Raw genomic sequence first — 26,204 nt, forward strand, 5'->3', positions numbered from 1 at the left:
ACCTGACGCGTCTTTTGCTTAGAGAAATGAGCAAAATGTAAAGGAATGGGCTGATGTCATATTGTGGTGAGAATTTGGAGGATGGGCTGAGTAGACAAATATTTAGCTCCCCCAAAATATGTTGCCAATTTAACCACCTGATACACTTCGCTACACAGTCGCCTGCGAGATGGTGATGGACGCACATTTCTATACCCTTTTGAAGGCCAACAATTCCTTTTAATGGCGACTTGCTCTTGCATTTAGCAGTGCAGTAGCACGATGTGAAACAAGATGAATCTCTCCGGAACAGAAGCAGGAGCTCCACAGCTGGAGGAAGAAACATGTATGTTGTTTTTGATAGATTTGCCATCGTTTTTCCAAGAGGATGACACAGCTTCTCAGATTCTAAATTGCATCACGGGTCAGTTTTTCTCTGACACCTGGCGAATAAACGTCTCAGATTCCCAGTTCTCACCTTTACCAGGATCAGGTTTGGGGGAAATGGAGGCATTCGAGTGAGTGAACGGGGGAGTGGCTGGGTTTTATCTCCCCCAGAGAAGGTGCAGAGCTCAGTCATCTGCCCAAGAGAGTCCGACTTGATCCATGTCTTCTCTGGATACTTTCCATGGACGTGTGGCTCTGAAGAATCCAGGGGGCAGTGAAGAGGACGACCATAGAGAAAGCATTTAAATGTCTTTCCATTGACTAGTCACTTTCTTGTTCTCACCCACCAACCATTGTTTGGTCTTTGTTAATTGGTTTTCTTCCTCATTCTGTCACCCCTCCGGACGCCCGCTCTCACCTGCTCTGTCTGTGTGTATTGAATCTTGCCTGCGGTGACAGAGCAGCTGTATTGACTGCCCGATTGACGGGTCAGATACAGGACTAACTCCACCTGGAGGATGCTTATACACCTGTGGCTCGGCGTGTTGGCTCATTTTTCATGATGGATTCCATTGTGGTCCTCTCATTGGCGAGTGGGGTTCATTCACTCCGCGCTTCATTGCCGTTCGGCTGAAGTGGCGCTGCATACAGAACCACTATATCCTGGCTGTTATTGAATGCTTTTCTTCAAGCTGATTATATTATGGAGACGATATGGAGAAGATACCCTCACATTGTGGCCTCGGGTGGTGCTCAGGTGTAATGTCTAAAGGGCCGACTGCTCCGTATTCTACAGGGTCAAAGAGCCACTGGAGGTTTGTGGATCTGAGAAGAAGATTGCTTGACTTGAAATGATTCACTTTCAGTGCATGGATGGATATTAACTTGAGTCTGAGTCAATAACTGCACAGCAAGGCGATGGATCATTTGCTTCGACACTGTGGCGGAGTCATTCCAGCATCAGGTCCTTGGTTTGAGTCGATAACTCTGGCCCGCGTGTCCTCCTGTGGATGCCGTGCGTGTCCCGTTTGTGTGGGTTTTTCAGGCCACCCAACATCGTCCGGGTTGGTTTTTAACGTGCCATAGTTGCTGGTCTGGTGGGAAAGATCAGAAAACAGCGCTTCAATATGTTAATGCTGACCACATTATGCAGTCAGAGAAGGAAACGCCATTGTCAAACGTCATTAGCACCGTCACTCTTGAATTAAAATACAATCTTATTTGACCTTTTTCAAGCAGGATGTTCTCAAACGGCCACATTCTTGCCTCGATAATCTCCATGAACATGTTTGAGTGCCACTGAAGTGCAGAGATAACGGCTAATTTGTTTCCTTTGGAGTACTTTCTCAAAAGCATACTTCCAAGTGAGGATCCGTCCCATCGATACATTTCTCACCTGCGTGACTGAACACTCTGCTGGGATCATCTGCTGCTGTCCCTTTACAGGTCGGCACACTGAAGTTAAAGGTCTGTTTATGTGCTGACATATTATGTATCTATATTATTATCTATATTATAATCCTAGCAGATAATAAATAAATAAAAATACAGTTTTAACCCTACATTCACTTGTGGAAATGGGTCACTTGTCACTGGACAGTTCCCCAGTTTATGGTGTGAAGAACATTTATTTGAGGGGGATCGTGACGTTTGGGCAAAGTGGTGATCCAGGCTGCCTTCGCTACACCATCCCTTCAATTCTTCCTGTTGCGTGGATCCCTGGATCAGGATGGAACGATGACCCCTGCTTTCCATCATCAGATCAGACTCTTTTCTTCATGATGATCACGGTTTGTTGTTGAAATGGCTTGTGACTGGAGTTCATCAGAACCGTACTTTCCTCTGGTCTCGTGCTTTTGGTGCCCCCCGCAACCTCCTGCTCTACTGATTCATGGTCGGCGCTGTTTGTTTTCAGGCGGTTTATGAGGGGGACAGATTCAGGTCGAGTCATGTGATTTCAGTTTTAGGATCCATGGAGTTCTGGTGTGATGGATGTAAAACTTGCTTATTCTACTTCATGCACCTTTCAAAAACTATGCTCTATTGTCCACGCACCAGTATTCAGTTGGTAACGGAGTTCACCGAATCCCCAAGAACCTGGCGCAGCAATAACAATGTGTAAATTCTTACTTTCATACTGAATGAGTCAGGACAAAAAAGGAGGGAGGATGTGTTTTACAATAGACGGTGGAAGCCATCAGCCACAGCATGTTGTAATTGTTCCTTTCACATTCATATATGCTGACTGGGTGTGTTGGGGTGTCTTGCAATCCCCCTGGCAGCATGTAAAATGCTGAATGGTTTCCATAGCAACGAGGCGGATTTCACAAAGCAAACGCAGGCGCCAAGACTCGGTGACATAATGATTTAAAAACCGGTGGTTTCAGATTTCAATGGGGAAAAAAAAGTGAAGCTCCGGTGAAGTGGGTTTGTTTTGCGGTCCTGTTCGTGTGAAGATGAAATATGAATGTGACGTTCAGATTCTTCTTTGTTTTGTGGCCTGTGTTTTTCTGCTTTTGAAAGCTGACGCACCAAAGAGCTCTCGATTCTTCTCACATCAAATTGGATGAGCTGTTTACGCTTCAGTTTACTGACTGAAAAACGTGATTGGTAAAAAGATTGACTGTCTTGACGCAGCGTAGAAACTGCAGTGTTTCCTCCGCTCGGTCTCCCTGGGCTGAGCTCTCCTGTGAGGTTTATTAGTGATGCCATCATGAATCACTTTGGAGTGTTGCGGCCTGCGGACATTCTGGACGTGGAGGCGGGTAGATGGTCGGGTACATGAGCGGTGTGGTAAAATAGGAATTAGACGTAATGAATGCAGAGTGCATCACAGGTCAGGTGCTCTCCAAACCCCTCTGTGCGGACACAAAGCCCACGGCCACGAAGACTGAAGAGGAGTCTCAGGAACATGAGCGTTTTTGACCTTTGCACAGAGACACACGTATCGATATGAGAAGTTCAATGTCGTATCTTGACTCCTCACTCCTCCATTCACATTAGCAACATGATAGAAAATACATATGTGAGGTTTTCACTGATAAAGTTTTCCAGAAATGTTCAGTTTGTCAGTGGCTGACAGAAGATGCTGGATCCCCAGTGCATTGCCTCAATACTTCTGTCACAGCTGTCTGCGGTGACAAGGGAAAGGGACATTGTGACATCCGCGCTGAGACTGCTGTAACCCTGCGACCAGTTACGGATGAAGGTCGAGGATGAATGAATGGAACTGTCACTGTCTGAAGCAGTGATCAAGTCGGGGAAAGACCGTTCTCTGGACGGCACTCATTATGAATGTTAGCATTTTCAGAAATGCTAACAAAGTCATCCAGAGATTCATCATGGTCCCAAACCTTCGGAAGCAGCAAAGCTGAGGTAGAAGTGGAGATAATATCTGAAACCTGGACGATGCATCAGAGTGAGGATCCGTCATGTCGTCCAAAAACCCGGCTGAAAGTAGAGGACTTGACTCAGCTGGAAGTGGAGCAGCCGTCGGTGGCTGTCCTTTAAAATTTAGCTTTAAAATTGTGCTTCCCTGCGAAATGGAAAGTGGTTCATGTATTTTTGGAATTTATCTCCACTCAGTTAGTGAGTCTTCCTGAACCTGTAACGCCAAAGTCTATTCTCAGGCTTCCAATTGTTAAACATGCAGGTTGTTATAGTGCAACACTGGTCGAATAATGCCTTGGATATTTGCCTTGGTAGTCTGGTAATCTTTGTTGAGTGGTGACCGTACGGCGTCTGTGGGTGCTCCTGACCTGACCTCACACTGGGGTGCGTCATCAGCGAGAGCCTTCACTGTACCCAGGTCTGCTGGGCGGAGCATCAGCTGACCCTCTGATTTAAAGGGCCCAGGAGTGGGCGAACGTGACTCTAGAAAGGTGCACAGCGCTGGTGGCTCCCATGCATCAGGACGATCTCTTCTGACATTAACTTCAACATACTTTAACTTCAGATTCTGAGGAATTGAAAAAGTGGTGTTTTTATATCGCACAAGGGGCGAGTGTTGACGGTGTGGCATCAGTGGCTTATTGGAACAGCAAATCCACTGCGTAGAATTGGCACTAGAATCGGCACGGTTTGATCTCATTCAGCAAAGTTCCTGCAACAAACGGGTGGCATTTAAGAAATGGGACGTTTGGACCGGATCCGGACACAGCCTTCTGTCCGTTCTCTGCCTTCATTTTTGCGCGTTTTCACAAAGCTCACTGAAATAGAGCAGTACCCCCTGAAACCATGGGGGGCAGTGTTGCTGCTACTCCCTGAAACGTAGCTCTGAGACACGAAGAACAACGGTGGAAACTCTCCGTCCTCCAGTGGTGATATATTTAACGGCTTCACCGACCACCGCCTCCCACAACCCTGCCTCTGTTTCCTCTTTTGTGCAAGAGCTACATGATCAATGCTTCTTCCACAGTCGCCATGTTGGTTTTGGAGTTTGTTGTTGTCAAAAACCTTTGCATATAACCTCTATAGGAGTGACTCGGGAGGCTAATCTGGCTTGGTATAATGGTGGAGGAGCAGGCTGAGGCACAAATGAGAAGCGAGTTTGTTTACTCGGCTGAATTGTTGTTCAATGTAGTGGAAAAAAAAAAGACCGAAAATGTCCTCCAACCTTTTGCTGTTTATAACAACATAAATTGCAGCATCGAGGGAACAGGCTTAAGCAACATCCCCATTGAAGTGTGAGTCATTCGGAGTGACTCAAATTCTACGTGACACTGCTATTGTTGGGGGAGGCTTGTCAGGGCTGTGTTCAGCATCAAACTAGCGCATGAACGTCTGCTGAACATATTTTAAACGTCGCAGCTGTGAACTCTGTTTGTGAGTGGGTCTCTTTCCGAGGCTGAAGAGGTGTTTGCCTTGAAGAGTAGGTTTCTCCAGGGAGCCCTGTTACAGATGTGGGGGTGGAGGGCGGCTGCTGGATGCTATTGACCTCATGATCCATCTTCCCATGCTCTGATGTTTTGTGAATTGGATTCGAGTGCGCCGCGGCGTTGGGGTAAACGTGTGGACAAGGTGACCCAAGTTGTAGATCAAAGTGCTGAACAACTGCTCGGGGACAGGGTCCTGCCCGCTTGACTGGACATCATTTTTCTCCATTTAGCCCATCGCACACCTGTAATAGGGTGGTGGTCCACATGAATGCCCATGGCTCCGCTGGGATAGAGCCGTGTTTTGGCTCACATTGCTGCGCCATTACAAACAGCACTGTCCCTGCTGCCTAGAAAGCCTTTTCTCTCTCGAAAGGATTTGTAGGCCCCAAATAAAAACATGTTTGCATCAAGTCAGGATGTGGTAAGTCACCTCCCGTGGAGGCCATCTTGTCTTTTTAGCAGGGCTGGGATTCGATTAAAAAATGAATCTAATTGACTAGAGAGTTTGTCATTCATTAATGTCAATCAATGTTTAATGGTACAAGAATATTTGCCACAAGAAGCCACAGTTTTCAATGTGAATGAATGTGGTATATTACTGGATCAAATGATGGAGCCATACGTACATTTCAACAACAGAATATTGTGTATTTTGCATCAGTCTGACAACAGCACAGTAAATCAATGGTCAAGTTTTTATATCACCTTATTTCAACTAAAGCTCTTTTAAAGTCTACAAAGTATTTGTAAAAGAATTTCAATTTTATTCAGAGAGATCCCTGAACCAAAGCAAACAGATGCTTTTGTTCAGGGATTCCTCCATGTTTGTTGTTGCCGCGACATGTCTTGTGCATCAGTGTGATCAGTGGACCAGGAACTCGTGCACTCATCCGCACACTTCCCGAGCCCCGGACCGCTGCACTGCGCTCCTGTTCCCAAGCACAATTTTCCTGCAGCTCCCTGCAGTTTGAGAAGTTTATTAACAATTTACTGCCTGGCATTTATCACCTTTGCTTTCACGTTGTTACCGGCATCTGAAAAAATGTATGTTCTGTAAAAATCTGTGTTTAGGGAAAGAACCAGTCTGTTAGGAGGTAGAAGTAGTCAGATATTCAAAGTAAAATCTTTGCACCGGAAAAAAGGCTCTTCAGTTTGGGCATCTTATGCGGATGAAAGCCTTTCTTGGGAGCTTTACTAGGAAGCTGGAGGACTGCTGAACTGAGTTTTGTGGGCTAAAGATACGAGTATGAAGAAGTGTATGTCCTTTTATAGCTTGTCCCTGAAACAAAGTATGTTCCGTGGGTGGAAACTCGGACGGAAGCTCTGCACCTCTTCTGAAACTGAAGGGTTGCATGTCGTATGTTTGGATTTCCCTGCCTGGGTCTGAGCTATGACACATTGACTTGAGCATGAAACAGGCTTCCACCGCAGCCTTCTATACTTCACCCAAAGAGAGTCAGAGAGACAGAGAGAGAGGAAAAAAAATGAAAGAAATAAATCCTCACATTTAGTTCCTGGCATCGGAGGAGTGAATCATTCCCGTCTTCTGTGGTGAATAAATCTGGGTTACCCAAGTTCAATAGCTGCAGCGGAATTGTCTGCTATGGCAAATTAATCAATTGTCAAAGGAATAATGATCCTGAATGAAGTCCTTCTTTCTATCAATAATATCTTAATGACATGTCACCGTGGTCCTGGACTCACATCCCATATATTCACTCGTGGTAACTGCAACACTGACAAATGTGCCTGGTTTCTTTTAATTCTATTGCGTTACATTCCAGATTTTTTTTAATCAGATACCATCTGAGTGTTGTGTGTGTGTATTGGTGTGCTTGCGTAGCTATCCTTGTGGAGTCTACTTCTTGGAAACACACCTACTTGTGAGGACATTTTTGTCAAGATTGAATTTAAGGCTGTAAATGTCAATATAATTGGGTTTCAGTTTGGTTCAGAGTCCTGGTTCAGGTTAACCATGTGTCTTGGATGGTCTGGTTTAGGGCGAGCGGCTGGGGAAAGGGTTATGGCAGTGAGCGTTCCCCACAAGGAAAGAGATCCAAACGTGTGTGTGTGTGTGTGGGTTTGTGTTTTTAGAGTGTGGACTGCTTGTTTTCCAATTGGGAACCAAGGCAGAGTACAGTTGCGAATGTATTATTTATGAAGCTCTCAATGAAGAAACAGCAAGTTGATGGGTTGATCTTGAGCAGAGGGGAGTTCAGGTTCAACCTGCTCCCGGCTGTACACAGGGCCAGGTCCATTACTGGCCGGCCAGCCAAATACTACAGCTGGGAAATGGATCTGGACCAGGACTGGCGGCTGGTGCAGGGAGTGAGTTTTTATAAAACCAACAATGACAGTGCTGCCAACTACTGGTGGGTTGATGAAGTTTCACTGTCCTCATTTTCACCCACATGCAGGTGGCGCTGTTGGCTCAAGAGGGATTTGGGTTTTCAATGCACCCAGCCAAAGATGATGCGTCAGACAGTGCCATCCAGTGGTCTGTCAAAATGAAGACACTGTTTCATGACGCCTCATCCACTCACGAGTACCGTTGGACAGTAGTGATTGGCAGATGAGGCTTCATGAAACAGTGAATCTTTAGAGCTCAGTTGTTTAACAAAGAGGTGAGTTTTTGTTGCAACGGTTGTTCCAATATAAGGATTTTCTGAGCAGAGACCGCCATCTAGTGGGCTCAGAAAATGGGGACACTGTTTCATGAAGCCTCATCAGCCCATCACTGGTGGGCTGAGGAATTTTGACCTTCATTTTGACATGTGAATTATTGATGAACTGCACAGATCTCACCATGACAGTTGGATTCCTTCCCAGCTGGAGTTGTCATCACAACACAGTGTTGTAAGTCAGACTGAATCGCACTGGTTTTGCCAGCGGTGGCAGCAAGAGTTGCCGCTCTTAAACGATGCCTCCAGTGGTGTTGTTTCCAGCCGAGGCTGGTGAGTGGCTTCAGAGTGACTCTCGCTCTTCATGGTGCTTCACAAAGGCTGTCCTTGTGGAGCGAGCTCGTCGACTGACTCTACGACGGAGAGTCACTGGCATGTTTTAGATCAGACTCCAGTAAATACCTTGGACCTTGGCTGGAAGATTCCAGGGCTGCTCCTATATAAATTAAGACATTTCACCACCACCGCCGTCATCAAAAAAGTCATATATTTTTATCCCTGCTGTTTCCCCTGTGTTTTATTTGCGTGCCATATAAACACATTCCTCTGCTTGTTGACCCATGCAATGGCATGAAAACCAATATTTCTATCTCAGTAACGACACAATAATAAGTGCAGGCCTGTGTGGGATCGGCTCGTGTGTGTGTGTGGACAACACAAAGCCATCTTTTAAGCTCATATCGCTGGGAAAAACCAAGGTATGCGCTTGGCCTTGCGGTGCTATTGATCAAATTGACAATGTGGAGCTTCAGTGAGACACACTGTGCTTGCTCTCACCGAGCAAATGTGGAGGAGAAATGGCCGACGTGCGCAGTTTTTTTTTGAGTGCTCATGGAGGGGTCGGGGTGGTGTCAGGTTTGTGCCTGGACACATTGTGCAGTATGTCCTTGAATCACTTAATTAACACTGCCAACACCTTCTGCCTTAATCTCTGGGCTTTCAGTGGTCACTATGTACTGAGCCGTGTACTTCATTCATGTTATATTCATAGGCGGAGCGGACACACAATGTTTACTGCTTATTGGAGTTGGTCGCTGCTGCGTGAATACGGAAGAGCCTTGCTTTTCAAGTCACTTCAATGTGGGGTTTGAGTGTGCAATTCCAGAACGATTCATGTTTAAGAAGAAAATATTGTTTAGAAGGGAGAACTTTTGGGAAATTCAGTCATCTGAGCTTCAGGCACGTTTCATTCTTTCATAAACCTGAGCAACATGTTGCAGCATGAATTTGTCAAGTGAAAAAAAAAATCAGTCGGTGTCGGTGGTGTGTTTATGTATTTTGCCTTTCGGGGTGGATTTCTGCAGACGGAACACCTGAGACCGACGTGTCAATCATCAATGACAGGGATATTAAATATTTATTATTCAAATGAATAATAAATGGTTGCCAGTCAAAATATATATTTTGGAAAAAATGCTGTTGATGGATCTGTTGGTGCAAACCTGCAGCACAAATGGTGATATTAAGAACACAACACCCTTTTCATATTCTGTTCTAAATGTGCTTTATGTCATCATTCACATAATCACACTCTAGAAAATATTATCAGTATAAAATGTGAGGTTTCATGCTGGTTTTAAAGACGTTTGATGAATGGGTAGCAACACGGACGGATGTTGTGGGTTCAATTCCCGTGCCAACATGACGTGAGCAACTTCTCTCCCGTGTCTCTCTTGTGTGAGATGAGCCTCCACTCTGCACGTGAAATGTCTGTTAACAAACTTCGCTGGAAGATCTGCTTTGTTTGTGTTGCGTTGCACTCAGAAGTGCACTCACTGGGGTTCTATCACTCGCACAATAAAGCCCCGAGGTTTTCTCGACAGGCTCTCAACTTTTAGCACTTGACATTTAAATCTGAAGCCTTTATTGAGGCCGGTGTAATGATTCACAACACGCTGCGCACGTCAGAGTGGAAAGCTTTTTTACAGTGTTTGGAGCAAGCAGATATTTCAGTGAGTGGTGAGAGGAAAAGCAAGTCAGACGGAAGTAAGTGACAGGTTTAATTTAGATTGGAGCATTCACTGCTCTCTAGAAATGTAACTTGTCACGTCCTTGTCCGAATTGGTTTGGAAGAGGTTTGTCCTCTCTTCAAAAGGTCAGTTCATATTTCTGTGAGGGAAAAGCTGGGAGTGGAACCGCAGCTGTCGAGGTTCAGAACTGTCCTAGTTTCAGACCATCGCAGGACTTGTGTGACAGTCTCCCTCTACTGACAGACGAAGAACGCCGTGCCACAGTCGCAAACAAGAGGCTTGAACACTGGTCCACGATGAAGTTATTTTTACCAGTCACACTTGACAACAAATGGACCACAGAAGAAGAGTTTTAGCCAGTGTGGGCGTGTTGGCGACGCCTACCCTCGGGTGCGGCAGCAGGAACCCTGACAGTCGATGCGAGCAGTGGTTCCTATGGTGCAGAACTGCAGCTGTTGGACCTGGATATAACAACAGGCGAAAGCAACAACCAACGTTACAAACCTCACTTTGGCTGGACAGTGCGGAATGCAGCACAGTCTCACTGTATAACACTATTGGATTATTTTCTTGGATGCCTTTTAAATGCCAGTTATATATTCCAGTGGCATATTAGTGAGTCTTTATGTCCAAAATGATGACTTCATCAGTGCATCAGTGAGAGTGATGGGTGTAATCCAGGCGAGCCACAACAAGCTCTTGGAACTGTTGTTCGTCGGAGTCCTACTGCTATTATGGGCCTGAAATGGGGGTCACTTCAAGCTTGATATCAAACCAACATCGAATATTAGACACTTCACGTGCACAGACAGATCCCCAGTGGTGCTCCAGCATCATCACCTTTTCTGCCATCATGTATTTTATATGTGAGGTTTGTTTGAGAGAATAATCTCCTGACCAGCAGCGCCGCGCGGCCCCTCCCACTCCTCTTGTCGCGCACTGCAGTAGTCAAGTGGCCGCTCATTGGATTGTTGACATAAAAAAAACCCCACTGAATGGTGTAGTTATCTATATTGATATATTTATTGTGGCAAAAAGCGTTACACGAACCAGCATCCTCATGTTCCTTGTGAATATGCCGTGTGCAGAGAGCAGGGCTGTGTATTGGCCGGTGTCTTGCGATACCTATCCCGATACAGGATACAACGATTTTGGAAAATAATCGAATTGCGATTTTTTTTTTTTTTTTTTTTTCTCTCAGTATTGCGATTAAATGTGCGATTATTTTTCAAGGTCCTCTTCTCATGTATTTCACAGCAAACACAACTAATAAATCAATCTGTATTATAATAATAATAATAGGCACGTATTGCCGCCACTTCTACAAGTGCGCATTAGTGTTATTTACAGGTGTGAGAAGAGGTGCAAAAGGGTGCACGCAAATACCGATCGTGTTCTACGAGTGTGTGGAACTTATGCACACGTTTTGGCGGTGGTTGAGGTGGAAAACTTAGCCTTGTGTCACAATTGCAGTTTCAAGAGCTCGTGTTTAGCCACTTGTGTCTGTGCACTTAGAGAATGAAGGCAAAATTACTTTTCGCGTTTGTATGAATGTAAATCTTCTTTTTACACGCACGTGCCACGGGGTTACGGATGCAAATGTGCAGTTACGCGTAGGTGCCTCTGACGCATGGATAAGAGTCTTGTGTTACGGGTATGTGCCACTTTTGCACCCATTTTACCTTCATAGGCTAAAGCCGTAATTCACAGCTCAATGGCTAAAGCTCACCGTTGTGCTGCGCCCCCAACGTGAAAGTCACGTGACCAGTCAAATCGCAGCCTTGCGGTTAGAAAATCACGTTTTATCATATTGCGATATAATCGCAAATGCAATTAATCGTTCAGCCCTACACGATATGTTGCGATACTGTTTCAACCATATATTGTGACGAGAGCCAACATTTTAAGGGGAAAATTGGATAAGTCATTACAATATGATGGGCCTGAAAAGATGTGATGACGTCAGGCCAGGCAGACCTTCAGTTAAGTGTCACACTCCGACAGAGGAATGAAGTGAACAGGAAAAATATGTTGGCGTGAAACACCTCACAAATGCTGCAGCATATCCAAGTATCAATGCCTCAGATATTGATCTATCCACCTTAAAAAATTAAGACAACACCACACGATCACTCAGATGCTGATGTCATAAATATCTGGTGTTGCGATGTTTGAGTGTATCGATGTTTTCTGTGTTAAGGCTCTCTGAAGTGCGGAGCAGCCTGGAGCACCACGTGCTTCATTTGTGTCATCTGTGAAACGTTTGGAGCCGTCTGCTCTGTCATCTCCTCACCTCACAGCATCATGCCAACACCCCCCTCCACTCTGTCACTCAATTAACCCCAGCACTTAAACATGAGCGGGGACATCTCTGCTTGAAAGTGGGATCTTCCACCAATCCCAGATTCCATTATAGATAAGTCTATAAAACTGTACCCTGTAATGAAGTGGCTGCTCATCTCACGGGCAGAGGAGCAGAGGAGCAGATCTGCGTGGCACGTTTCCTTCCGCCACCATAGTGACGCCGGCCTCCCTGTGTTGGCGGTTTGATGTGAATGTGCTGGGAGTGACGGGAGACTCCTACAGAGGCAGGAAACGGCAGCGGCAGACACTGATAAATCCTCTGGCTGAAGCCACTAATGATTTATTTATTTGGAAATTGCAGATCCCTGAGAGAGCTGGCTGTGATTGATAACAAATGAAAGACTTAAGGTGGAGTCCAGGAGAGCTGGGCTCCAATATTTAACACTTAATCTGGCTGCCAGTGCTGCGTGTGCGTGCGTGCGTGTGTGTGTCTGCTGCACCCAGAGGAGCACAGCATTCCTCCACATGGGCGTCCTGTTCCAGGCAGACGTGTAATGGTACAACAGAGCTCACGCTGTGAGCACGCTTCTTCGTCTCTGGTTGTTTGGCTGTAAACAAGGAGAACAAGTTTTTTTGAGGCTGGAGTGGTTAATTATTCATGCTTGTTATGTTTGCTGCTTTGTTTATTAAAATCATCAGGCAGGCGCGTGAATTCGCACCCAGACTTTCTTTATTTTGGTTCCTATTCTGACCCCAAGCCAATTTCCAGCAGAACTCAGAGCACTGGCTCTGGATGCCGCGCTTCTGTCTTTAGGTTTTGTCATCTCCAACATCAGCTAATGGCTCCTGGAGGACGGAGCACTGTGAGCGGACACACAGGACCCAAGCAAAAATAATATTGACACGTTCAAGTTGCACACAGCAGATGCTCGGGTAATTAAATTGGGAAAAATAAGCGTCCCTGAGCAGTGCGCACGCAGCCGGCGCTGAGAGTCCGCTGATTAAAAACCGCCACTTTCTTCCATACATGTCGTAGTGCAAGCAGCGCGGTGGTTGGGTCACGAGTTCCACGCCTACGTGAGGAACCTCCTGCAGACAGTGAATATCATCATATATATAATACGGCAATGATTGGATCGGTATTTGATGAAGAAAAATAGTGTTCTTGTTTTTTCTCACTCTCAGGACACACCCCTTGGTTCGTCACTCTCAGGACACGCCCAATTGTCAGGTCACTCTCAGGACACACCCCTTGGTTCGTCACTCTCAGGACACACCCAATTTTCGGGTCACTCGCAGGACACAGTCATTGTCAGGTCACTCTCAGGACACACCCAATTTTCGGGTCACTCGCAGGACACAGTCATTGTCAGGTCACTCTCAGGACACACCCCTTGGTTGCTCACTCTCAGGACACGCCCAATTGTCAGGTCACTCTCAGGACACACCCCTTGGTTGCTCACTCTCAGGACACGCCCAATTGTCAGGTCACTCTCAGGACACACCCCTTGGTTGCTCACTCTCAGGACACGCCCAATTTTCAGGTCACTCTCAGGACACGCCCAATTTTCGGGTCACTCTCTGGACACGCCCCTTGGTGGGTCACTCTCAGGACACACCCCTTGATGGGACACTGTCAGGACACGCCCCTTGGTGGGTCACTCTCAGGACTCACCTATTGTCGGGTCACTCTGAGGATATGCCCCTTGGTGGGTCACTCTCACGACACCCAATTTTTGGGTCACTCTCAGGACACAGCCATTGTCAGGTCACTCTCTGGACACGCCCCTTGGTTGGTCACTCTCTGGACACGCCCCTTGGTTGGTCACTCTCAGGACACAGCCATTGTCAGGTCACTCTCAGGACACAGCCATTGTCAGGTCACTCTCTGGACACGCCCCTTGGTTGGTCACTCTCTGGACACGCCCCTTGGTTGGTCACTCTCAGGACACAGCCATTGTCAGGTCACTCTCTGAACAGGGCCATTGTCGGGTCACTGTCAGGACACGCCCCTTGGTTGGTCACTCTCAGGACACAGCCATTGTCAGGTCACTCTCTGAACAGGGCCATTGTCGGGTCACTGTCAGGACACGCCCCTTGGTTGGTCACCCATAGAGAGCCAGACACTGTGCCCGTACAATATGAAGCCCACCATCACAGAACAGATGTATTAATGTCGAAATATAATCTATTGTTGCCTTACCCATTCAGAATTTGAGGACTGAAAACTAGCGCTGTTTTATCCGCTTCCCTGTTAATTTTGTTCCATTATAACAAGGTATCCACCGAGCATGTGGTGTCGTTGGTTTTCAGTTAAACCTGCCTGTCACCGGCCCGGTCAGTGTCTTGGCTCCGCCCCGCTAACACATGGCCTGTGTGCTTCACTCCGTTCCTTCATTACGGCCGGCGATTCTGAAAGCAACTTCATTCCAGTCAGCTAAGCTGGTTGCATTGATGGCCTTTGATCAGCCGGTATCTCCCGCACCAGAGCGCCTTCTGAACGCTTGTCATTATGACATGTAAATTGCTTGGCAGCAGCCGGAGACGTCTGCAGTGCGGTGACGGGCCTTGCCCCCAGCCTGCCCCGTCCCCTGCCTTCCGCTGAATGTCATCCTGATATTTCCTCGGCTTGTTCAACCATTAAATGACAGCAGATATAAACCGCCGTGGCCGGCTGACTGGGCTCCGGCTTCTCTGGAATACTGGGTTTTCTGGCGAAATGAAGCCTGGCGTCGGTGTTGGGCGGCTCCTGTGAGACCTGGTGTTTGTGGCTCTTTTCACCGACCCTGCAAATGAACGGATCCTGATTCTTCTCTTTTTTTTCTGTCTTGTTTCATGTGGTGCCTTGGACACTTTAATTGCTGCCTGCTGTCAGATAGGCATCTATCAATAAAGCAGGGTCATTGATTGAGTTCAAGTCGCTCTCCCTGTCGCTTCTAATGAAGTGCCGTCAGGAATTAAGAACTTGGCTCAGGAGCCATGTGGTGGCCTGTGGTCACGTGCTGCTAATGAGTGCTGTTCCAACAACTACTTATCATTAGTGGGGCGCAATGTGCTGCATCACATTTGTTCTGCTGCGGGACCTTCGCTGCTGTGTCACAAGGCGAGGGGTGGTTCCTTTTCAGATTCACTGTTCTGACCCAGTAACGCCACCTGTGATACGGAGCTGACATTCTCTTGATGTGGAGCCGGTACAGGTTTATACAGGCAGATGATCAGACACCTGAGTCAGTGAGGTCTTTGTTCTGGGTTGCAATGGTCCTCGGCCATTTCTCTGTGCGATCAGTCAAGTGAAAGCAATGACATTATGACCAGTCGGTGCAGGAAGCTGTTGGTGACAAATTCAGCCTGGGTTAGTTGATGCATGAGAGGTTTTTCACTGCATATAAAGACAGAATGGAGGGTCAAGACAACAGCAGCGTCTCCCCCGTGCTTCAGCTGTGTAGTAGTGATGGGTCGATGAGGCTTTGTCAAACACTGTCCTCGGGTTCAGAGCCCACTAGATGGCACTGTCTGATGCATAATGTTTGACTTGGTGCAACTTTTTCGAGGGCTGCACCGAACATTCAGTGACTCCATTCTGGCAACACAGTCCTCCACTTTCAGTGGTGACAACGCCAACTCCGCAGCTCGCTGCCTGGTCGGCTGGTGACCCAACTTCAAGTATGAAGCACCCATTCTCACCGTCACCATGGCGACACTGTGGTTCTGATCCAAAGTCTGCATATGGTGTTGAAGTTTTCGGTTCTTGTAAAGTGTTGGAGAGTGAGAAAAGAATGGCAGTTTGCAGTGAGCGTTCAACCAAACTGTCTGGAGCCTTCTGTTGACATGATCAGCCTGTTATATCATGGAAAATTGTGCTTTGTTTCTTAAAATATTATTATTATTTGCAAACCAAAGTCTGCAACATAAAAATGGCAAAAAATTTACTTTCTTTGACAAACATGTATGTAAACACCTTTTTAACTCTTCTTAAAAAAGTAGTAAAAATATTCATGGGTATTCTGTAGTATTCCATTAAAATTGTCTTTGGTTTCGCCCACAAGTTTCAAATTTGTGCGTCCTTAACGTTTTCATCGAAAACTCAAATCATTTTTGAACCACAGTGCCACCTGCTGACGGGTGAAAATAGGGACACTGTTTCTTGAAACTTATCAACCCATCACTAGGCGTAAGGGGCTCCAGTGCAGGGGGAGTTTCCCGCCATGTTTTTCTCAACATGTCCAGAAATGTGACTCGCAATGCGAGCATGCCTTTACCCGCCAGTCAGGCTCCGCCTTTTAAGGTTGTCCAATAAAGGATGTACAGTGCTGAGTCCTTATATTTGAATTTTGACATATAGGTATTTTGACACTACGGAAAAGCTTGTTTTCCCTTAGATGTGTTGTTTGGCGTTAGCATGAATTTAGGTTAACTCTTTGCTCTTTGACTTGGGATTGTTCTGTAAGCAGTGTCACAGTGGATTTTCTTGGACACAAAGCAAGAACACACTTGACAAACCTTCATTGGTCTCTGAAGAGAGAAGCCCAACCTTCCTGAAGACAGTAGACAACATGCAACAGGGGCAAGACGCCAACATCTCTGACTTGAACGCCGTAGCTTCTCTAAAAACAAGTCCATCTAGTACGGCATTACGGCTTCGCTGCTCGATCTTCTGTGAACGCCCCACTAGCTGCCAGACGCCCGGATGATGGGGGACAATTTAAGAAATTCCCAGCTGCTGAGCTCCAGACCTTGTCAGCTAGTAGACCCTCCCCATTTTAATGGATGAGAGCGATGATGAGGCGCAGGGGGCCCTCCGCGATTTGACCTGATCAAGACGAATGGCTCTGAAGGCGTTTTGTGTCACGTGGAGTTTTCAGAAGCGTGGCCAGATCAAATCCATCACCTGCTCCGCCTGTCACCGCACCAGACGTGGCGCCCTCAATCAGCCGTGCCCTCTCGCGCTGCTGGGGAATCAGGAATTCAGAAGGAGCCTCAGACTGTGAGACAGGCCCACACCTTATCTTCATTTGAGCACCTCTGCATTTGAGATTTGAAAGGGCCAGACAAGAGTGGGAGTGTTTCACCTGCATAGATGTGCGTATATATATATATATATATATATATATATATATATACATGTATGATGTGCTTCAGGGGCTGCTGCCGTCCCGCCGCGTGATTGGTTATTCTGCTCATATCTTCAGCCTCAGACCTCTCCTTTCACCTTATTCAAATTTCCTTGGCAGTGATGGGGTTCAGAGAGGGGCGGGAGGGACCAGGGAGCGCAGACGGTGGAAGAGAAGAAAAAGACTCGACAAAGTCATAAACGGCGGAGACAGCCCTTAATTCCATGACATTGTTCTTATTAATTACAGTGCCCCGGGAGGCGTCTTCTGCGTAATGATTTTGTGTTTGGAGGGAGGCTGAGCAGGGGCCACCAGCACACGCGTCGGTTTGACAAGAAAGGCAGCGACTGAGGGAATGAAGTCAAGTGTTTGGCTTTCACCTCTGTTTTGAATGGATCCACCTGATGATTCCTCCGCTTGAGCTCAGACTGGAATCAGAAGGGATTTCATTCATTTTCCTGACCGGCGTCACCTCGACGTGCACTTGCAGACAGCATGGCGTGTTCAGTGCAGCGTTCACACCTGCGGATCAGGCGGAGAGCTGCATACCTGTGAAGGGCTTTCACTTCACGTTGGGCGCTGTGAACACAGAGGTCCGTCCACCACTTCCAACAGCGTCAGGAACTGTTATCTTTCCCACATTGTCACATAATAACTCTGGTGTGGTTTGTTTTTCTGGGCTGACACCTCGGCTGTGAGGTGCCCCCGGCACTCCTTGGAATGCCTGGTCAGCAGTGGTGTGGCAGATCTCAGCCGGGGAAATTTGTGCTTCACTCGCCTTCTCTGTGCCAGTAAATGGCATAAATGCTCGTCGCTCCTTGTTGCAGCCAAACTCTGCTTGTTAGATCGGCCGAGTTACTCTGTGATAGAAGAAATGGCCTGAAGCTAAAGGAGAAAGCAAACTGAAAAATAATATTGAGGCTTCGTGCTGCACTTACTCTGGATGTTCTGGAGTGTCTCCTGCAGTGACCAAACACAGGCAGGCAGCAGAAGGTGTCTCTGTCGGTGAAACACCTCAGAGGGGTTTCAACGGATTTCAGTGTGAAGATGGGCGATAAACTGACAATTGGTGGTGTTCTGGATTAAGACTCATTCGAAAGATTCAAATCTGATTTGTTTGGTTTCGATGTACAATCCACATCAGGATGAGATGATCATGTCATGATATTGTGATAGTCTTCACTGTTCACTTGAGCCTGACCCTCAACAAAAAACTTGAAATCTGGAACTTGAAAGGACAAATTCAGTTAAAACTGTTTCCAAAACTGCAAGTTAAATGCTGTGTAACATTCACACTTATGTGTGAAATATAAAGTGCATCAGGTTTGTCACTTCACTAGTCAAATCTCAACATCGTTCGTGTTTTTCCTCTGATCTATTGAAAGCTTCCTAGCTAGCAGGGCTACTCCCACTGTCATTGGAAACATGAGGAACATTGTGCTGACAGTGGAGAATGAGCCAGTCATATTTGACTTTTAATAAGGACATTGACAAAGTCTTGCCAACTCAGATGTTCAACACCTCTCATGCTAAAATACCAGCCCCCTACAGTACAGTCGGACACCAGCGGCCCATCAAGAAGGAGCGTCAAATGTCGGCCAATGATGTCTGGTGAAATTCGCTGCTTGGCAGAGGTCTGCGCTGCGTGCTTTTCCAGTTCACCCTTGGACTCTTGCTCAGGCCGTTTCTTGATTCCCATCCAACTGATATTGCCTTTGCCAAATGTGTCTTGCCAGCATGGTACGAAAGCCGCACCTCCTGGGAAACCAGGTTTTACAGCACTCTTTACTTCAGTTCTTCAGGTGGTCTTTTGACATATATTGAATTGATGACAGTAACACGAGCTTTTAGTCATGAGAAGCAAATCTCACTCCGTTCTGCAGCTGTCCTCACTAGCTGTGTTCCGTCTGGTGTCCAGTAGAAACAGACAGGAAGTTGAGACCTCACTGATCGTTTTTCATTCATTGGCAGAGCTTCCCTTATTTATTTATTTTTTATTATTATATGGTATGCAAAAGCTAGTGATGAGCTGATGAAGCTTCATGAAACAGTGTCCTTGTTTTTGGAGCTCAGTAGGCGCTGCTGTTCCTTTAAAATAAAAAAATCAGGCGAGGTTTCATTGAAATGGTGGAGTGCCATCTAGTGGGCTCTGAGAATGGGGACACTGTTTCATGAAGCCTCACCAGCCCATCACTAGCAAAAGCGCACAGATGTATACTTCACATTTGTATGATTTATTCATACAAACTATTATTTATTTGCAACATTGAAAAAAACCCTAATTCTGAAGTCGTGGGAGCTTTCATTTTTACCATCGCGGTGCAACATGATGGTTTACATGCAGCAGAAACTAGTTTTACTTTGACAATAACATGTCAATACAACGTTGCATGAAATTCATTTGCAAATGAAAAAAAAGAGGAAGCTTTTAGAGAAATGAAAAACTGCTGTTTCCTTCAAATGGAACCCTGAAGTGACAACTTCAAAGGAAACCCGTTATGGTCGACGAGGAAGAGCCCTCATCTGTTTTATGTCTGGATAATGCTGTTAGCTGAGGTCTCCTTAAGACTTAAGGGGCCACACATATACAGTAAGGATTTTCAAAATCTTTTCTTCTTTTTTTAATCTGTCAGAGACTCCAGACACTAAAATACAAAGTCTGCCTTTGGATATGGTTATGTCTGAGATGTTGCACCGGTAGGTCGCGCACACAAAGTTTCTGCCTCGCCATCGATCCAGAATCACGTCCCCAGAAATCTCCTGAGATCCTCGGTGATGAAACCAGTTGGAGACAAGCACGACAAGCGAAAAACTCACAACATTTTTTGTTTTCAGTTTTTTTTTAACCCGAAGAAGCATCATCCTTGCTGAATTACAGGATGCAGCGCATGGACACATTAAAGAACGGACCGGCTGAGGACGGCTGCCGATTCTTATGACTAAAAACTAGCATTTTTAAGTCAGTAAACATCCTGCTTTGCTTCCTTGTTTCTCTGTCGGAAGGCGTCCTGATGGCCTCCCCTCTGGTCGGGAGCGATGGCCTCTTACCAGGTTTTAGGTACTGAACGTGTTTAACATTTACGATTGTTGCCAGTAGCTCTCCTCAGAGCCGGCCGTCTTACCATCCTGGATTGGGAGGGAGCAACATCGGGACCCAAACAGACGTGATTATCACTGTGTGTGTGTGTGTGTGTGTGTGTGGCCCCCAATAGAAGGTGGAGTTGCTGCTCTTGCACCGTCCAGTTGGTGTGTTCCTCTTCAATATTTCAGTTTTGAATTTTCATTGACAGCAATGTCATAGCATCAATTAGCTAGGTGAGTGGTGGCACGTAATTACGCGCTGTGATGTTGAAAACGCGTGAACATTTGACACCATGTGTTAAATTAACATGAGTGCATTATCTCTGACCTTGCCTCGCCTTAATGAGCGACTCGCTGCTGGCACGTAATTGCTGTGTTAAGCAGGAGTGTCGCTCCGCATCAATCGATGGAACGTCCAGTCCTGGGTGATGCTTGGCTTCACGCGTCCGTTCCGTGGCAAACGGGAATAACTGCAGTGAGGCGGACGGAAGGCCGCGCTCTGTCAAGACATCACCGTGTTTCCACTCACTGTGGACGTGCGTGTTGGACTCTTGCTCTCATAGACGAGGTCTTCAATTATTGAAGGGGTGAGTCTGGAAATAAATATTTCAACGCTTATCACTGCGTTGGGTAATACATTATTAATAATGACAATTTCCTAAGATGGTGCCTTGTGGGGCTGTCGCCTTGTTGACGATAATCAATGCATGAAAAAATTCATGTTCAATATCGTGTTACAAACGCACAAATGATCATGGCAACGGCACCGGCAGTGACGGAAGCTGACGTCTTTTCAATGCAGCTTCTGTCAGTCAGGAACAGTCCGCGGCAGTTCCCTTCCGCTCCGCCTCTGAGCGACTTCCTGGCGCTCCAAAGTCGGCTCCGCAAGTGGGAAGATGAAGTGCGGGTAGATTCCCAGGACACCTACGTGTGAAGTGAATAACATGACTCAGGGCGGTTTCACACTGCGCAGTCGTGTCACGAGATGTGAACACAAGCGAGTCGGACTTGTGCCGCAGACTTGATCCCGACTGGAGAGCTGCACCTTGTCTCAGGAAAGTCTCCATGGGGGGGAGCGACTCAGAGACGCCGGAAACTACGCGCAAAGCGTGACTCCACACAAACATGATAGATGCCGGGCAGTAAAGGGTCTGATGGCTGTCTGGGAGCACAACATGGTTCAAAAACAACTTTCCAAACTCCCTGAATATTGAGGTGCAGCCTCAGCTTCAGGAAAATGGTGCCAGGGAACGGGAGCGTAGCGCGGCGGTCCGGGACTCGCGATGTGTGCAGGTGTTAACTAAACACCCGATTTTTGTGGCCAAGAAATAAGGAGGTCAAGCCGATGGTGGTAAACAGGTTCCTTAAAACCTGCTTCATCGTGGGTCACAAACCAGCTATTTAGCGCGGAGCGCCGCCAGCTGAGGTTAAAAAATGAGACATGGCCTGAGGCAGAGCGGTGCGAGGCTACACAGCATGGGGCGAATGGGACTCAGGCCACCCGAGACAGAACCCGCAGTGTGAAACCGCCCTGAAAAAGATTTGGGGACAGGACCACAGGGACACTTTCGTTACAAGGGTGATTCCTCCGTTTGTTTACTGTCTCCTTGTGTCACACATCAGTGACATAAAGCGTCCAACAACCTTGACAAATGTTAAATGTTATTTCTTTTGAACAAACAACAGTCGGCTAGCGTAAAGGCTAACGTTAATGTCGACATACCTCTAACAGATCTAGCGACAGAAGCCGCCTTTGACGCTCATTTCTTCTCCGTTGGTTCACCAACTGATGTAAGATTGTCACTGCCGATGCGAGGCGTTACAGAAACGCTGGAGCTGGCGTTTCCAAAACGTCTCCAGCGTCTCGATATACAGTAAACACAACACACCACGGAGGCTGATGAAGCTTAGGTTGTATTTACGCTTGATGTAATGTCACCTCGTAGTGAAGGGCGCTCAGACCCAAGTGCTAGTGTGGAGGGTGAGAAATGTGACGTATGCACGTAGGGAAAGTTAGGTTTCGCCTCTGAATGCTCTGGTGGACCAAGAGATGTTGCCGTTCATATAGTGTTTTGCTTTTAAAAAGCGACCGCCACAGTTGAGAGAGGGCTACACTTCTCCCTCTCCGATCCACCATCTTCACTTACCACTCACTTTAGACCCGCCCCCGGCTAATTCAGCCACTGTTGGACGTGAGCAAAGAGGCGGAGGAACCTGCTTCAGCGACCACTCTTGTGCTCGTATTGGTGTGAACATGCCTTCAAGAAGGCTCTGTCTTTTCACTACTTTAAAGCAGTGTTTTCATTCATGGCTCCTGGAGCGAATGATCACAACATTTATGTTGCTTGGGAATCATCGCACTTCATACGTCTAGGCTTCGTGTATGAAACTGTGTTTGCATATGAGCTTTAAGTCCCTGCTATAATGTGCAGTCACAGATTTCCTCTAGTCATCCAGATGTGCAAGTCGCCCCTGTTCTTTGCCTTGTGGCTTCGAGTGCTGACTCCAATTACCAGCGGAAAGGTTTTGACACATGCGTTGCTTGGACCCGTTTATAAACAAACATTCATCGGAGCTTGAAGTTGTGTTGGTTAATAATCTGCCACAGTTTCTTTGAGCATGTGTTTCATTTGGTTTGCTCCTTTCATGGTGGCTGGCAGAACCAGGCTTGTGTCAGGAAGGCTATGATTAGCATCGCGTTCATGCACACACACACACGGTTAGAAAGTGACACACAAAATGCGTTTGGATTTTCTCTGTGAAAAGCAGCTCCTGTGGCTTTTCGGGGGCGGAGGGGAGAAAGCCTGGCAACAGAACCCCTGCTTGAAAGGTGACTCTAAATTGTGTGAAAGGTCTTTTATGTGATGGACGGGTCCCACATTTATTTTCCTTTCAATTGTTTTTTGAGCCGGTATTTTCTTTTCACTGCCTGTATAGCTTTGCCTTACTCCCTAAGCCCCGCCTCATGGTTCAAGAGTCATGCAGACCTTTCAGATTCAAAAGCATGCCGTGGTTAGAAGGTCACCAGGCTCCTCAGTGCCACCCACGCGAGCGAGAAACACCTGGACATCGCTCTTATCAGTTGGCAAAAGCACAGTGGGAATAGTTCAAGCTACAGATGTATCGATCCGGTTAGCTAGTCGTATCATTCTCCTGTTCTTAACCTGTTGTCAAACATAGAAATACCTTCTTGAAAGAAGGTGGAGAAGCCCTTCATTCTTCAGTTATGAAGTCAAAATAATGTCAAGCGATTAGCACAGCACATAATGGTGTCACATCGATGTGAAAATGACAAAAACATTTTGTGTCAGTTTTTTCAAACTGTACAGAGAAAAGAGACGGGTGCAAGGAATCGATTTCATGAACAATTCTGTTGAGGTGTTTGTTTATGAAACTTTAATGCTTGAGACGGTTTATTTGTGTTTTGAAAAGTGATGTTTTTGTCCATTGTAGTTTGTGATTTATTTCTTTATTACATACTTATATTTTTTATACATTTATTTATTTTATTTTAAATGTATTTTTGTTCATTATTGCGCGATGCACCGAAGCACTTTCCTAGTTGGTGGGATCCTCACTGACATAAAGCGGATTCTGACCTGCTTGAGCTCTTGTGAAGTGTTGCGTCGTAGCGTCGCCGGTGGTTGGGTGATCACTTGTGCGATGAAGATAAGTCGTCCTCTCCTCCTCTCTGGAGCTGCTAACAAGACAAGAGCAGCAGGGTTTTGCTCTCCTCAGTGCTGTTCATTGCCAAAGGAACTGTATCTCATTCATAACTCTTCAGCTGTGGTGACACTGTGATGAATGTGGCCCGACAACAGCAAGCTGCCTTCACTCAGCAGACGCAACGCAAAGTCTCTTCAACGACAAGGGAACAACTGTCGTGTTGCAGTTATAACAACTCCAGACAGACCTCCAGCGCCGTTTCATTGCACAGCTTTGTTGCCAATCTGTTTTGCTCCCATAGTTTGTGCTAAATATCCTTCATGATTACATTTTCAAATGAGATGTTTTTCTCTGGGTTTCGAAAGCGCATTCGATTTGATTGCTTTTTCAGATGAAAACCACATTTTCACAGTTACTTTGTTGTTGTTGATGAAATGGATGAGATTATTATTAGCTCCAGTAGCTGATGTACAAATGCTTTACTTAGCCAGAAAACAGATATAATCTAACACTTATTATGATCCAAATATTCCAGGTTTTGGTTGTCAAGACATAATAATGGCACGTCGACTCAGCATATATTTTGGGATGGGAATTATTCATTTCCTCGCCGCACACATTTCTATATTTGCAGCCTAGTTTTGGAGCAGAGGGGAGAAATGTCAATATAGCGTTTCCAAACTCTTATTTTGCTGTTGACACAGCCTTAACCCGCTGAGTTTGTGAGCATCTGTAGGCAGCGAAACTGAAGCAGCAAGAGCGAGATGCGCTGTCAATAATGAGATTTGTAGTGTTAAAAATACATCACCTTTTCCTCCCCTGAAACGCCTCGTGGCGTGGTTCCAACAGTGGAGTCTTTATTGCATCTTCCACGAGTCCCTGAACTCATCATAATGAGGAACTAATGAGAAACCTGGATCCTTGATGACATAATTGAATTGGCTTGACGGTTCAAGTTGCACACATTCGCTTGCTTTAAATGAATTTGGCTGATCACTTTGCATTGTTGCTCAGTCGACCAATTATTTTCTACCTTTCTCTTCAGGTCCAAGTGTTTCACTGAGCTAGATGACAATATATTTGAATTCATCCATCTGAAATGGCACAAGAAACAAATAATGAATTATTCAATTCAATAACTACTTTGAAATGATTCATTCTTTCTTTCTTCTATGTCAGATCCATTTCCTTGTAAACCGTCAAGTTGTATGTTCTTCATGCCCTTTGTTAGTGGGTTAGACATTTTCCCTCCCACTATTGCAGTGCACATGTGGTTTGAGCACAAGTTCCCTCTTCTTCTCTGCTCCTCTTCATCAGGAGTTGGTTCCCACAGTGATCCAGCAGCAGTCCTCAACATGAGCAGCAGTGTTTGGCTGTGTCCCATTCCTCATACGAACACTAGCACTTAACGCAACCACTTGGTTTTGAGTGCCACACACTACACTTAATACGCGTGAATGGGACTCAGCCTCTCCCCCTAACACTGTCCCATGTGTGGTGTGTCCCACTCCTCCTCTCTGGCCGTTCACCACTTCAAATGATCCCTTCAAACCCAGGGAGCTCCGGAGCTGACTTGAAACCAAGTGGGAAGATGAAGTGTGGAGAGTGTAACTGTATTTCATGATAATGAAGCACTTCTCAGATCAATGTTAGCGCAGGACTTTGCTTGTCTGATAGCACATTTGATGGTTTATAAACTGGCATCCTGAGATCATTTACCCGTCCTCTGACAAGAGTCTGTCTGGCCCTCAGTTTCCCTCCTGGTGTGATCAGTTGCCTGACCAGAGAGGGACTCGTTCTGAGCAAGTTGTGTTGAATGCAGGCGACTTTTCTGGGTGAGTTTCTTCCCTACTCTCCTGTTAAGCATCACATTCAGAAGCATAATTGTTTTACATTCACCCACAAACAGTCACCCGATACCTGGGGTTCGCCGGACCATTGTGTGTGAGGTCCCAAACAGTTGAGGATTTCACGGCACCTGACTTGATAATTTGATGCCACTGATGCTCAGAGCGATGGGTTTGTGCGATGGATTTTTATGACTTGAGACTCCAATGCTCCTCTGTCAATGTGAGCACATTATATCTACATTAGTGGAATCATCAGCTGCGCTTGGAGGCTTCTTGAAAAGGTTATCTCCTGTGTGGA

At 46.3% G+C, this 26,204-nt stretch overlaps 1 protein-coding gene across 5 annotated transcripts in view; it reads left to right on the forward strand.

Annotated features, from left to right (window-relative positions):
• The window catches only part of grik4 (glutamate receptor, ionotropic, kainate 4), a 281,752-nt gene that overhangs the window by 15,399 nt on the left and 240,149 nt on the right, over window positions 1-26,204 (forward strand). Inside the window, exon 2 of one of the 5 annotated variants that reach the window (XM_053872393.1) lies at window positions 25,809-25,891. The exons of the other annotated variants lie outside the window; for them this stretch is intronic. The gene's annotated coding sequence lies outside the window, so the exon portion shown is untranslated. The remainder of the gene's footprint in view (window positions 1-25,808; window positions 25,892-26,204) is intronic. 5 annotated transcript variants of the gene reach the window in all.

Source organism: Synchiropus splendidus, chromosome 8, assembly GCF_027744825.2.
Source record: "Synchiropus splendidus isolate RoL2022-P1 chromosome 8, RoL_Sspl_1.0, whole genome shotgun sequence".
In the NCBI taxonomy this organism is placed as follows: Eukaryota; Metazoa; Chordata; class Actinopteri; order Syngnathiformes; family Callionymidae; genus Synchiropus; species Synchiropus splendidus.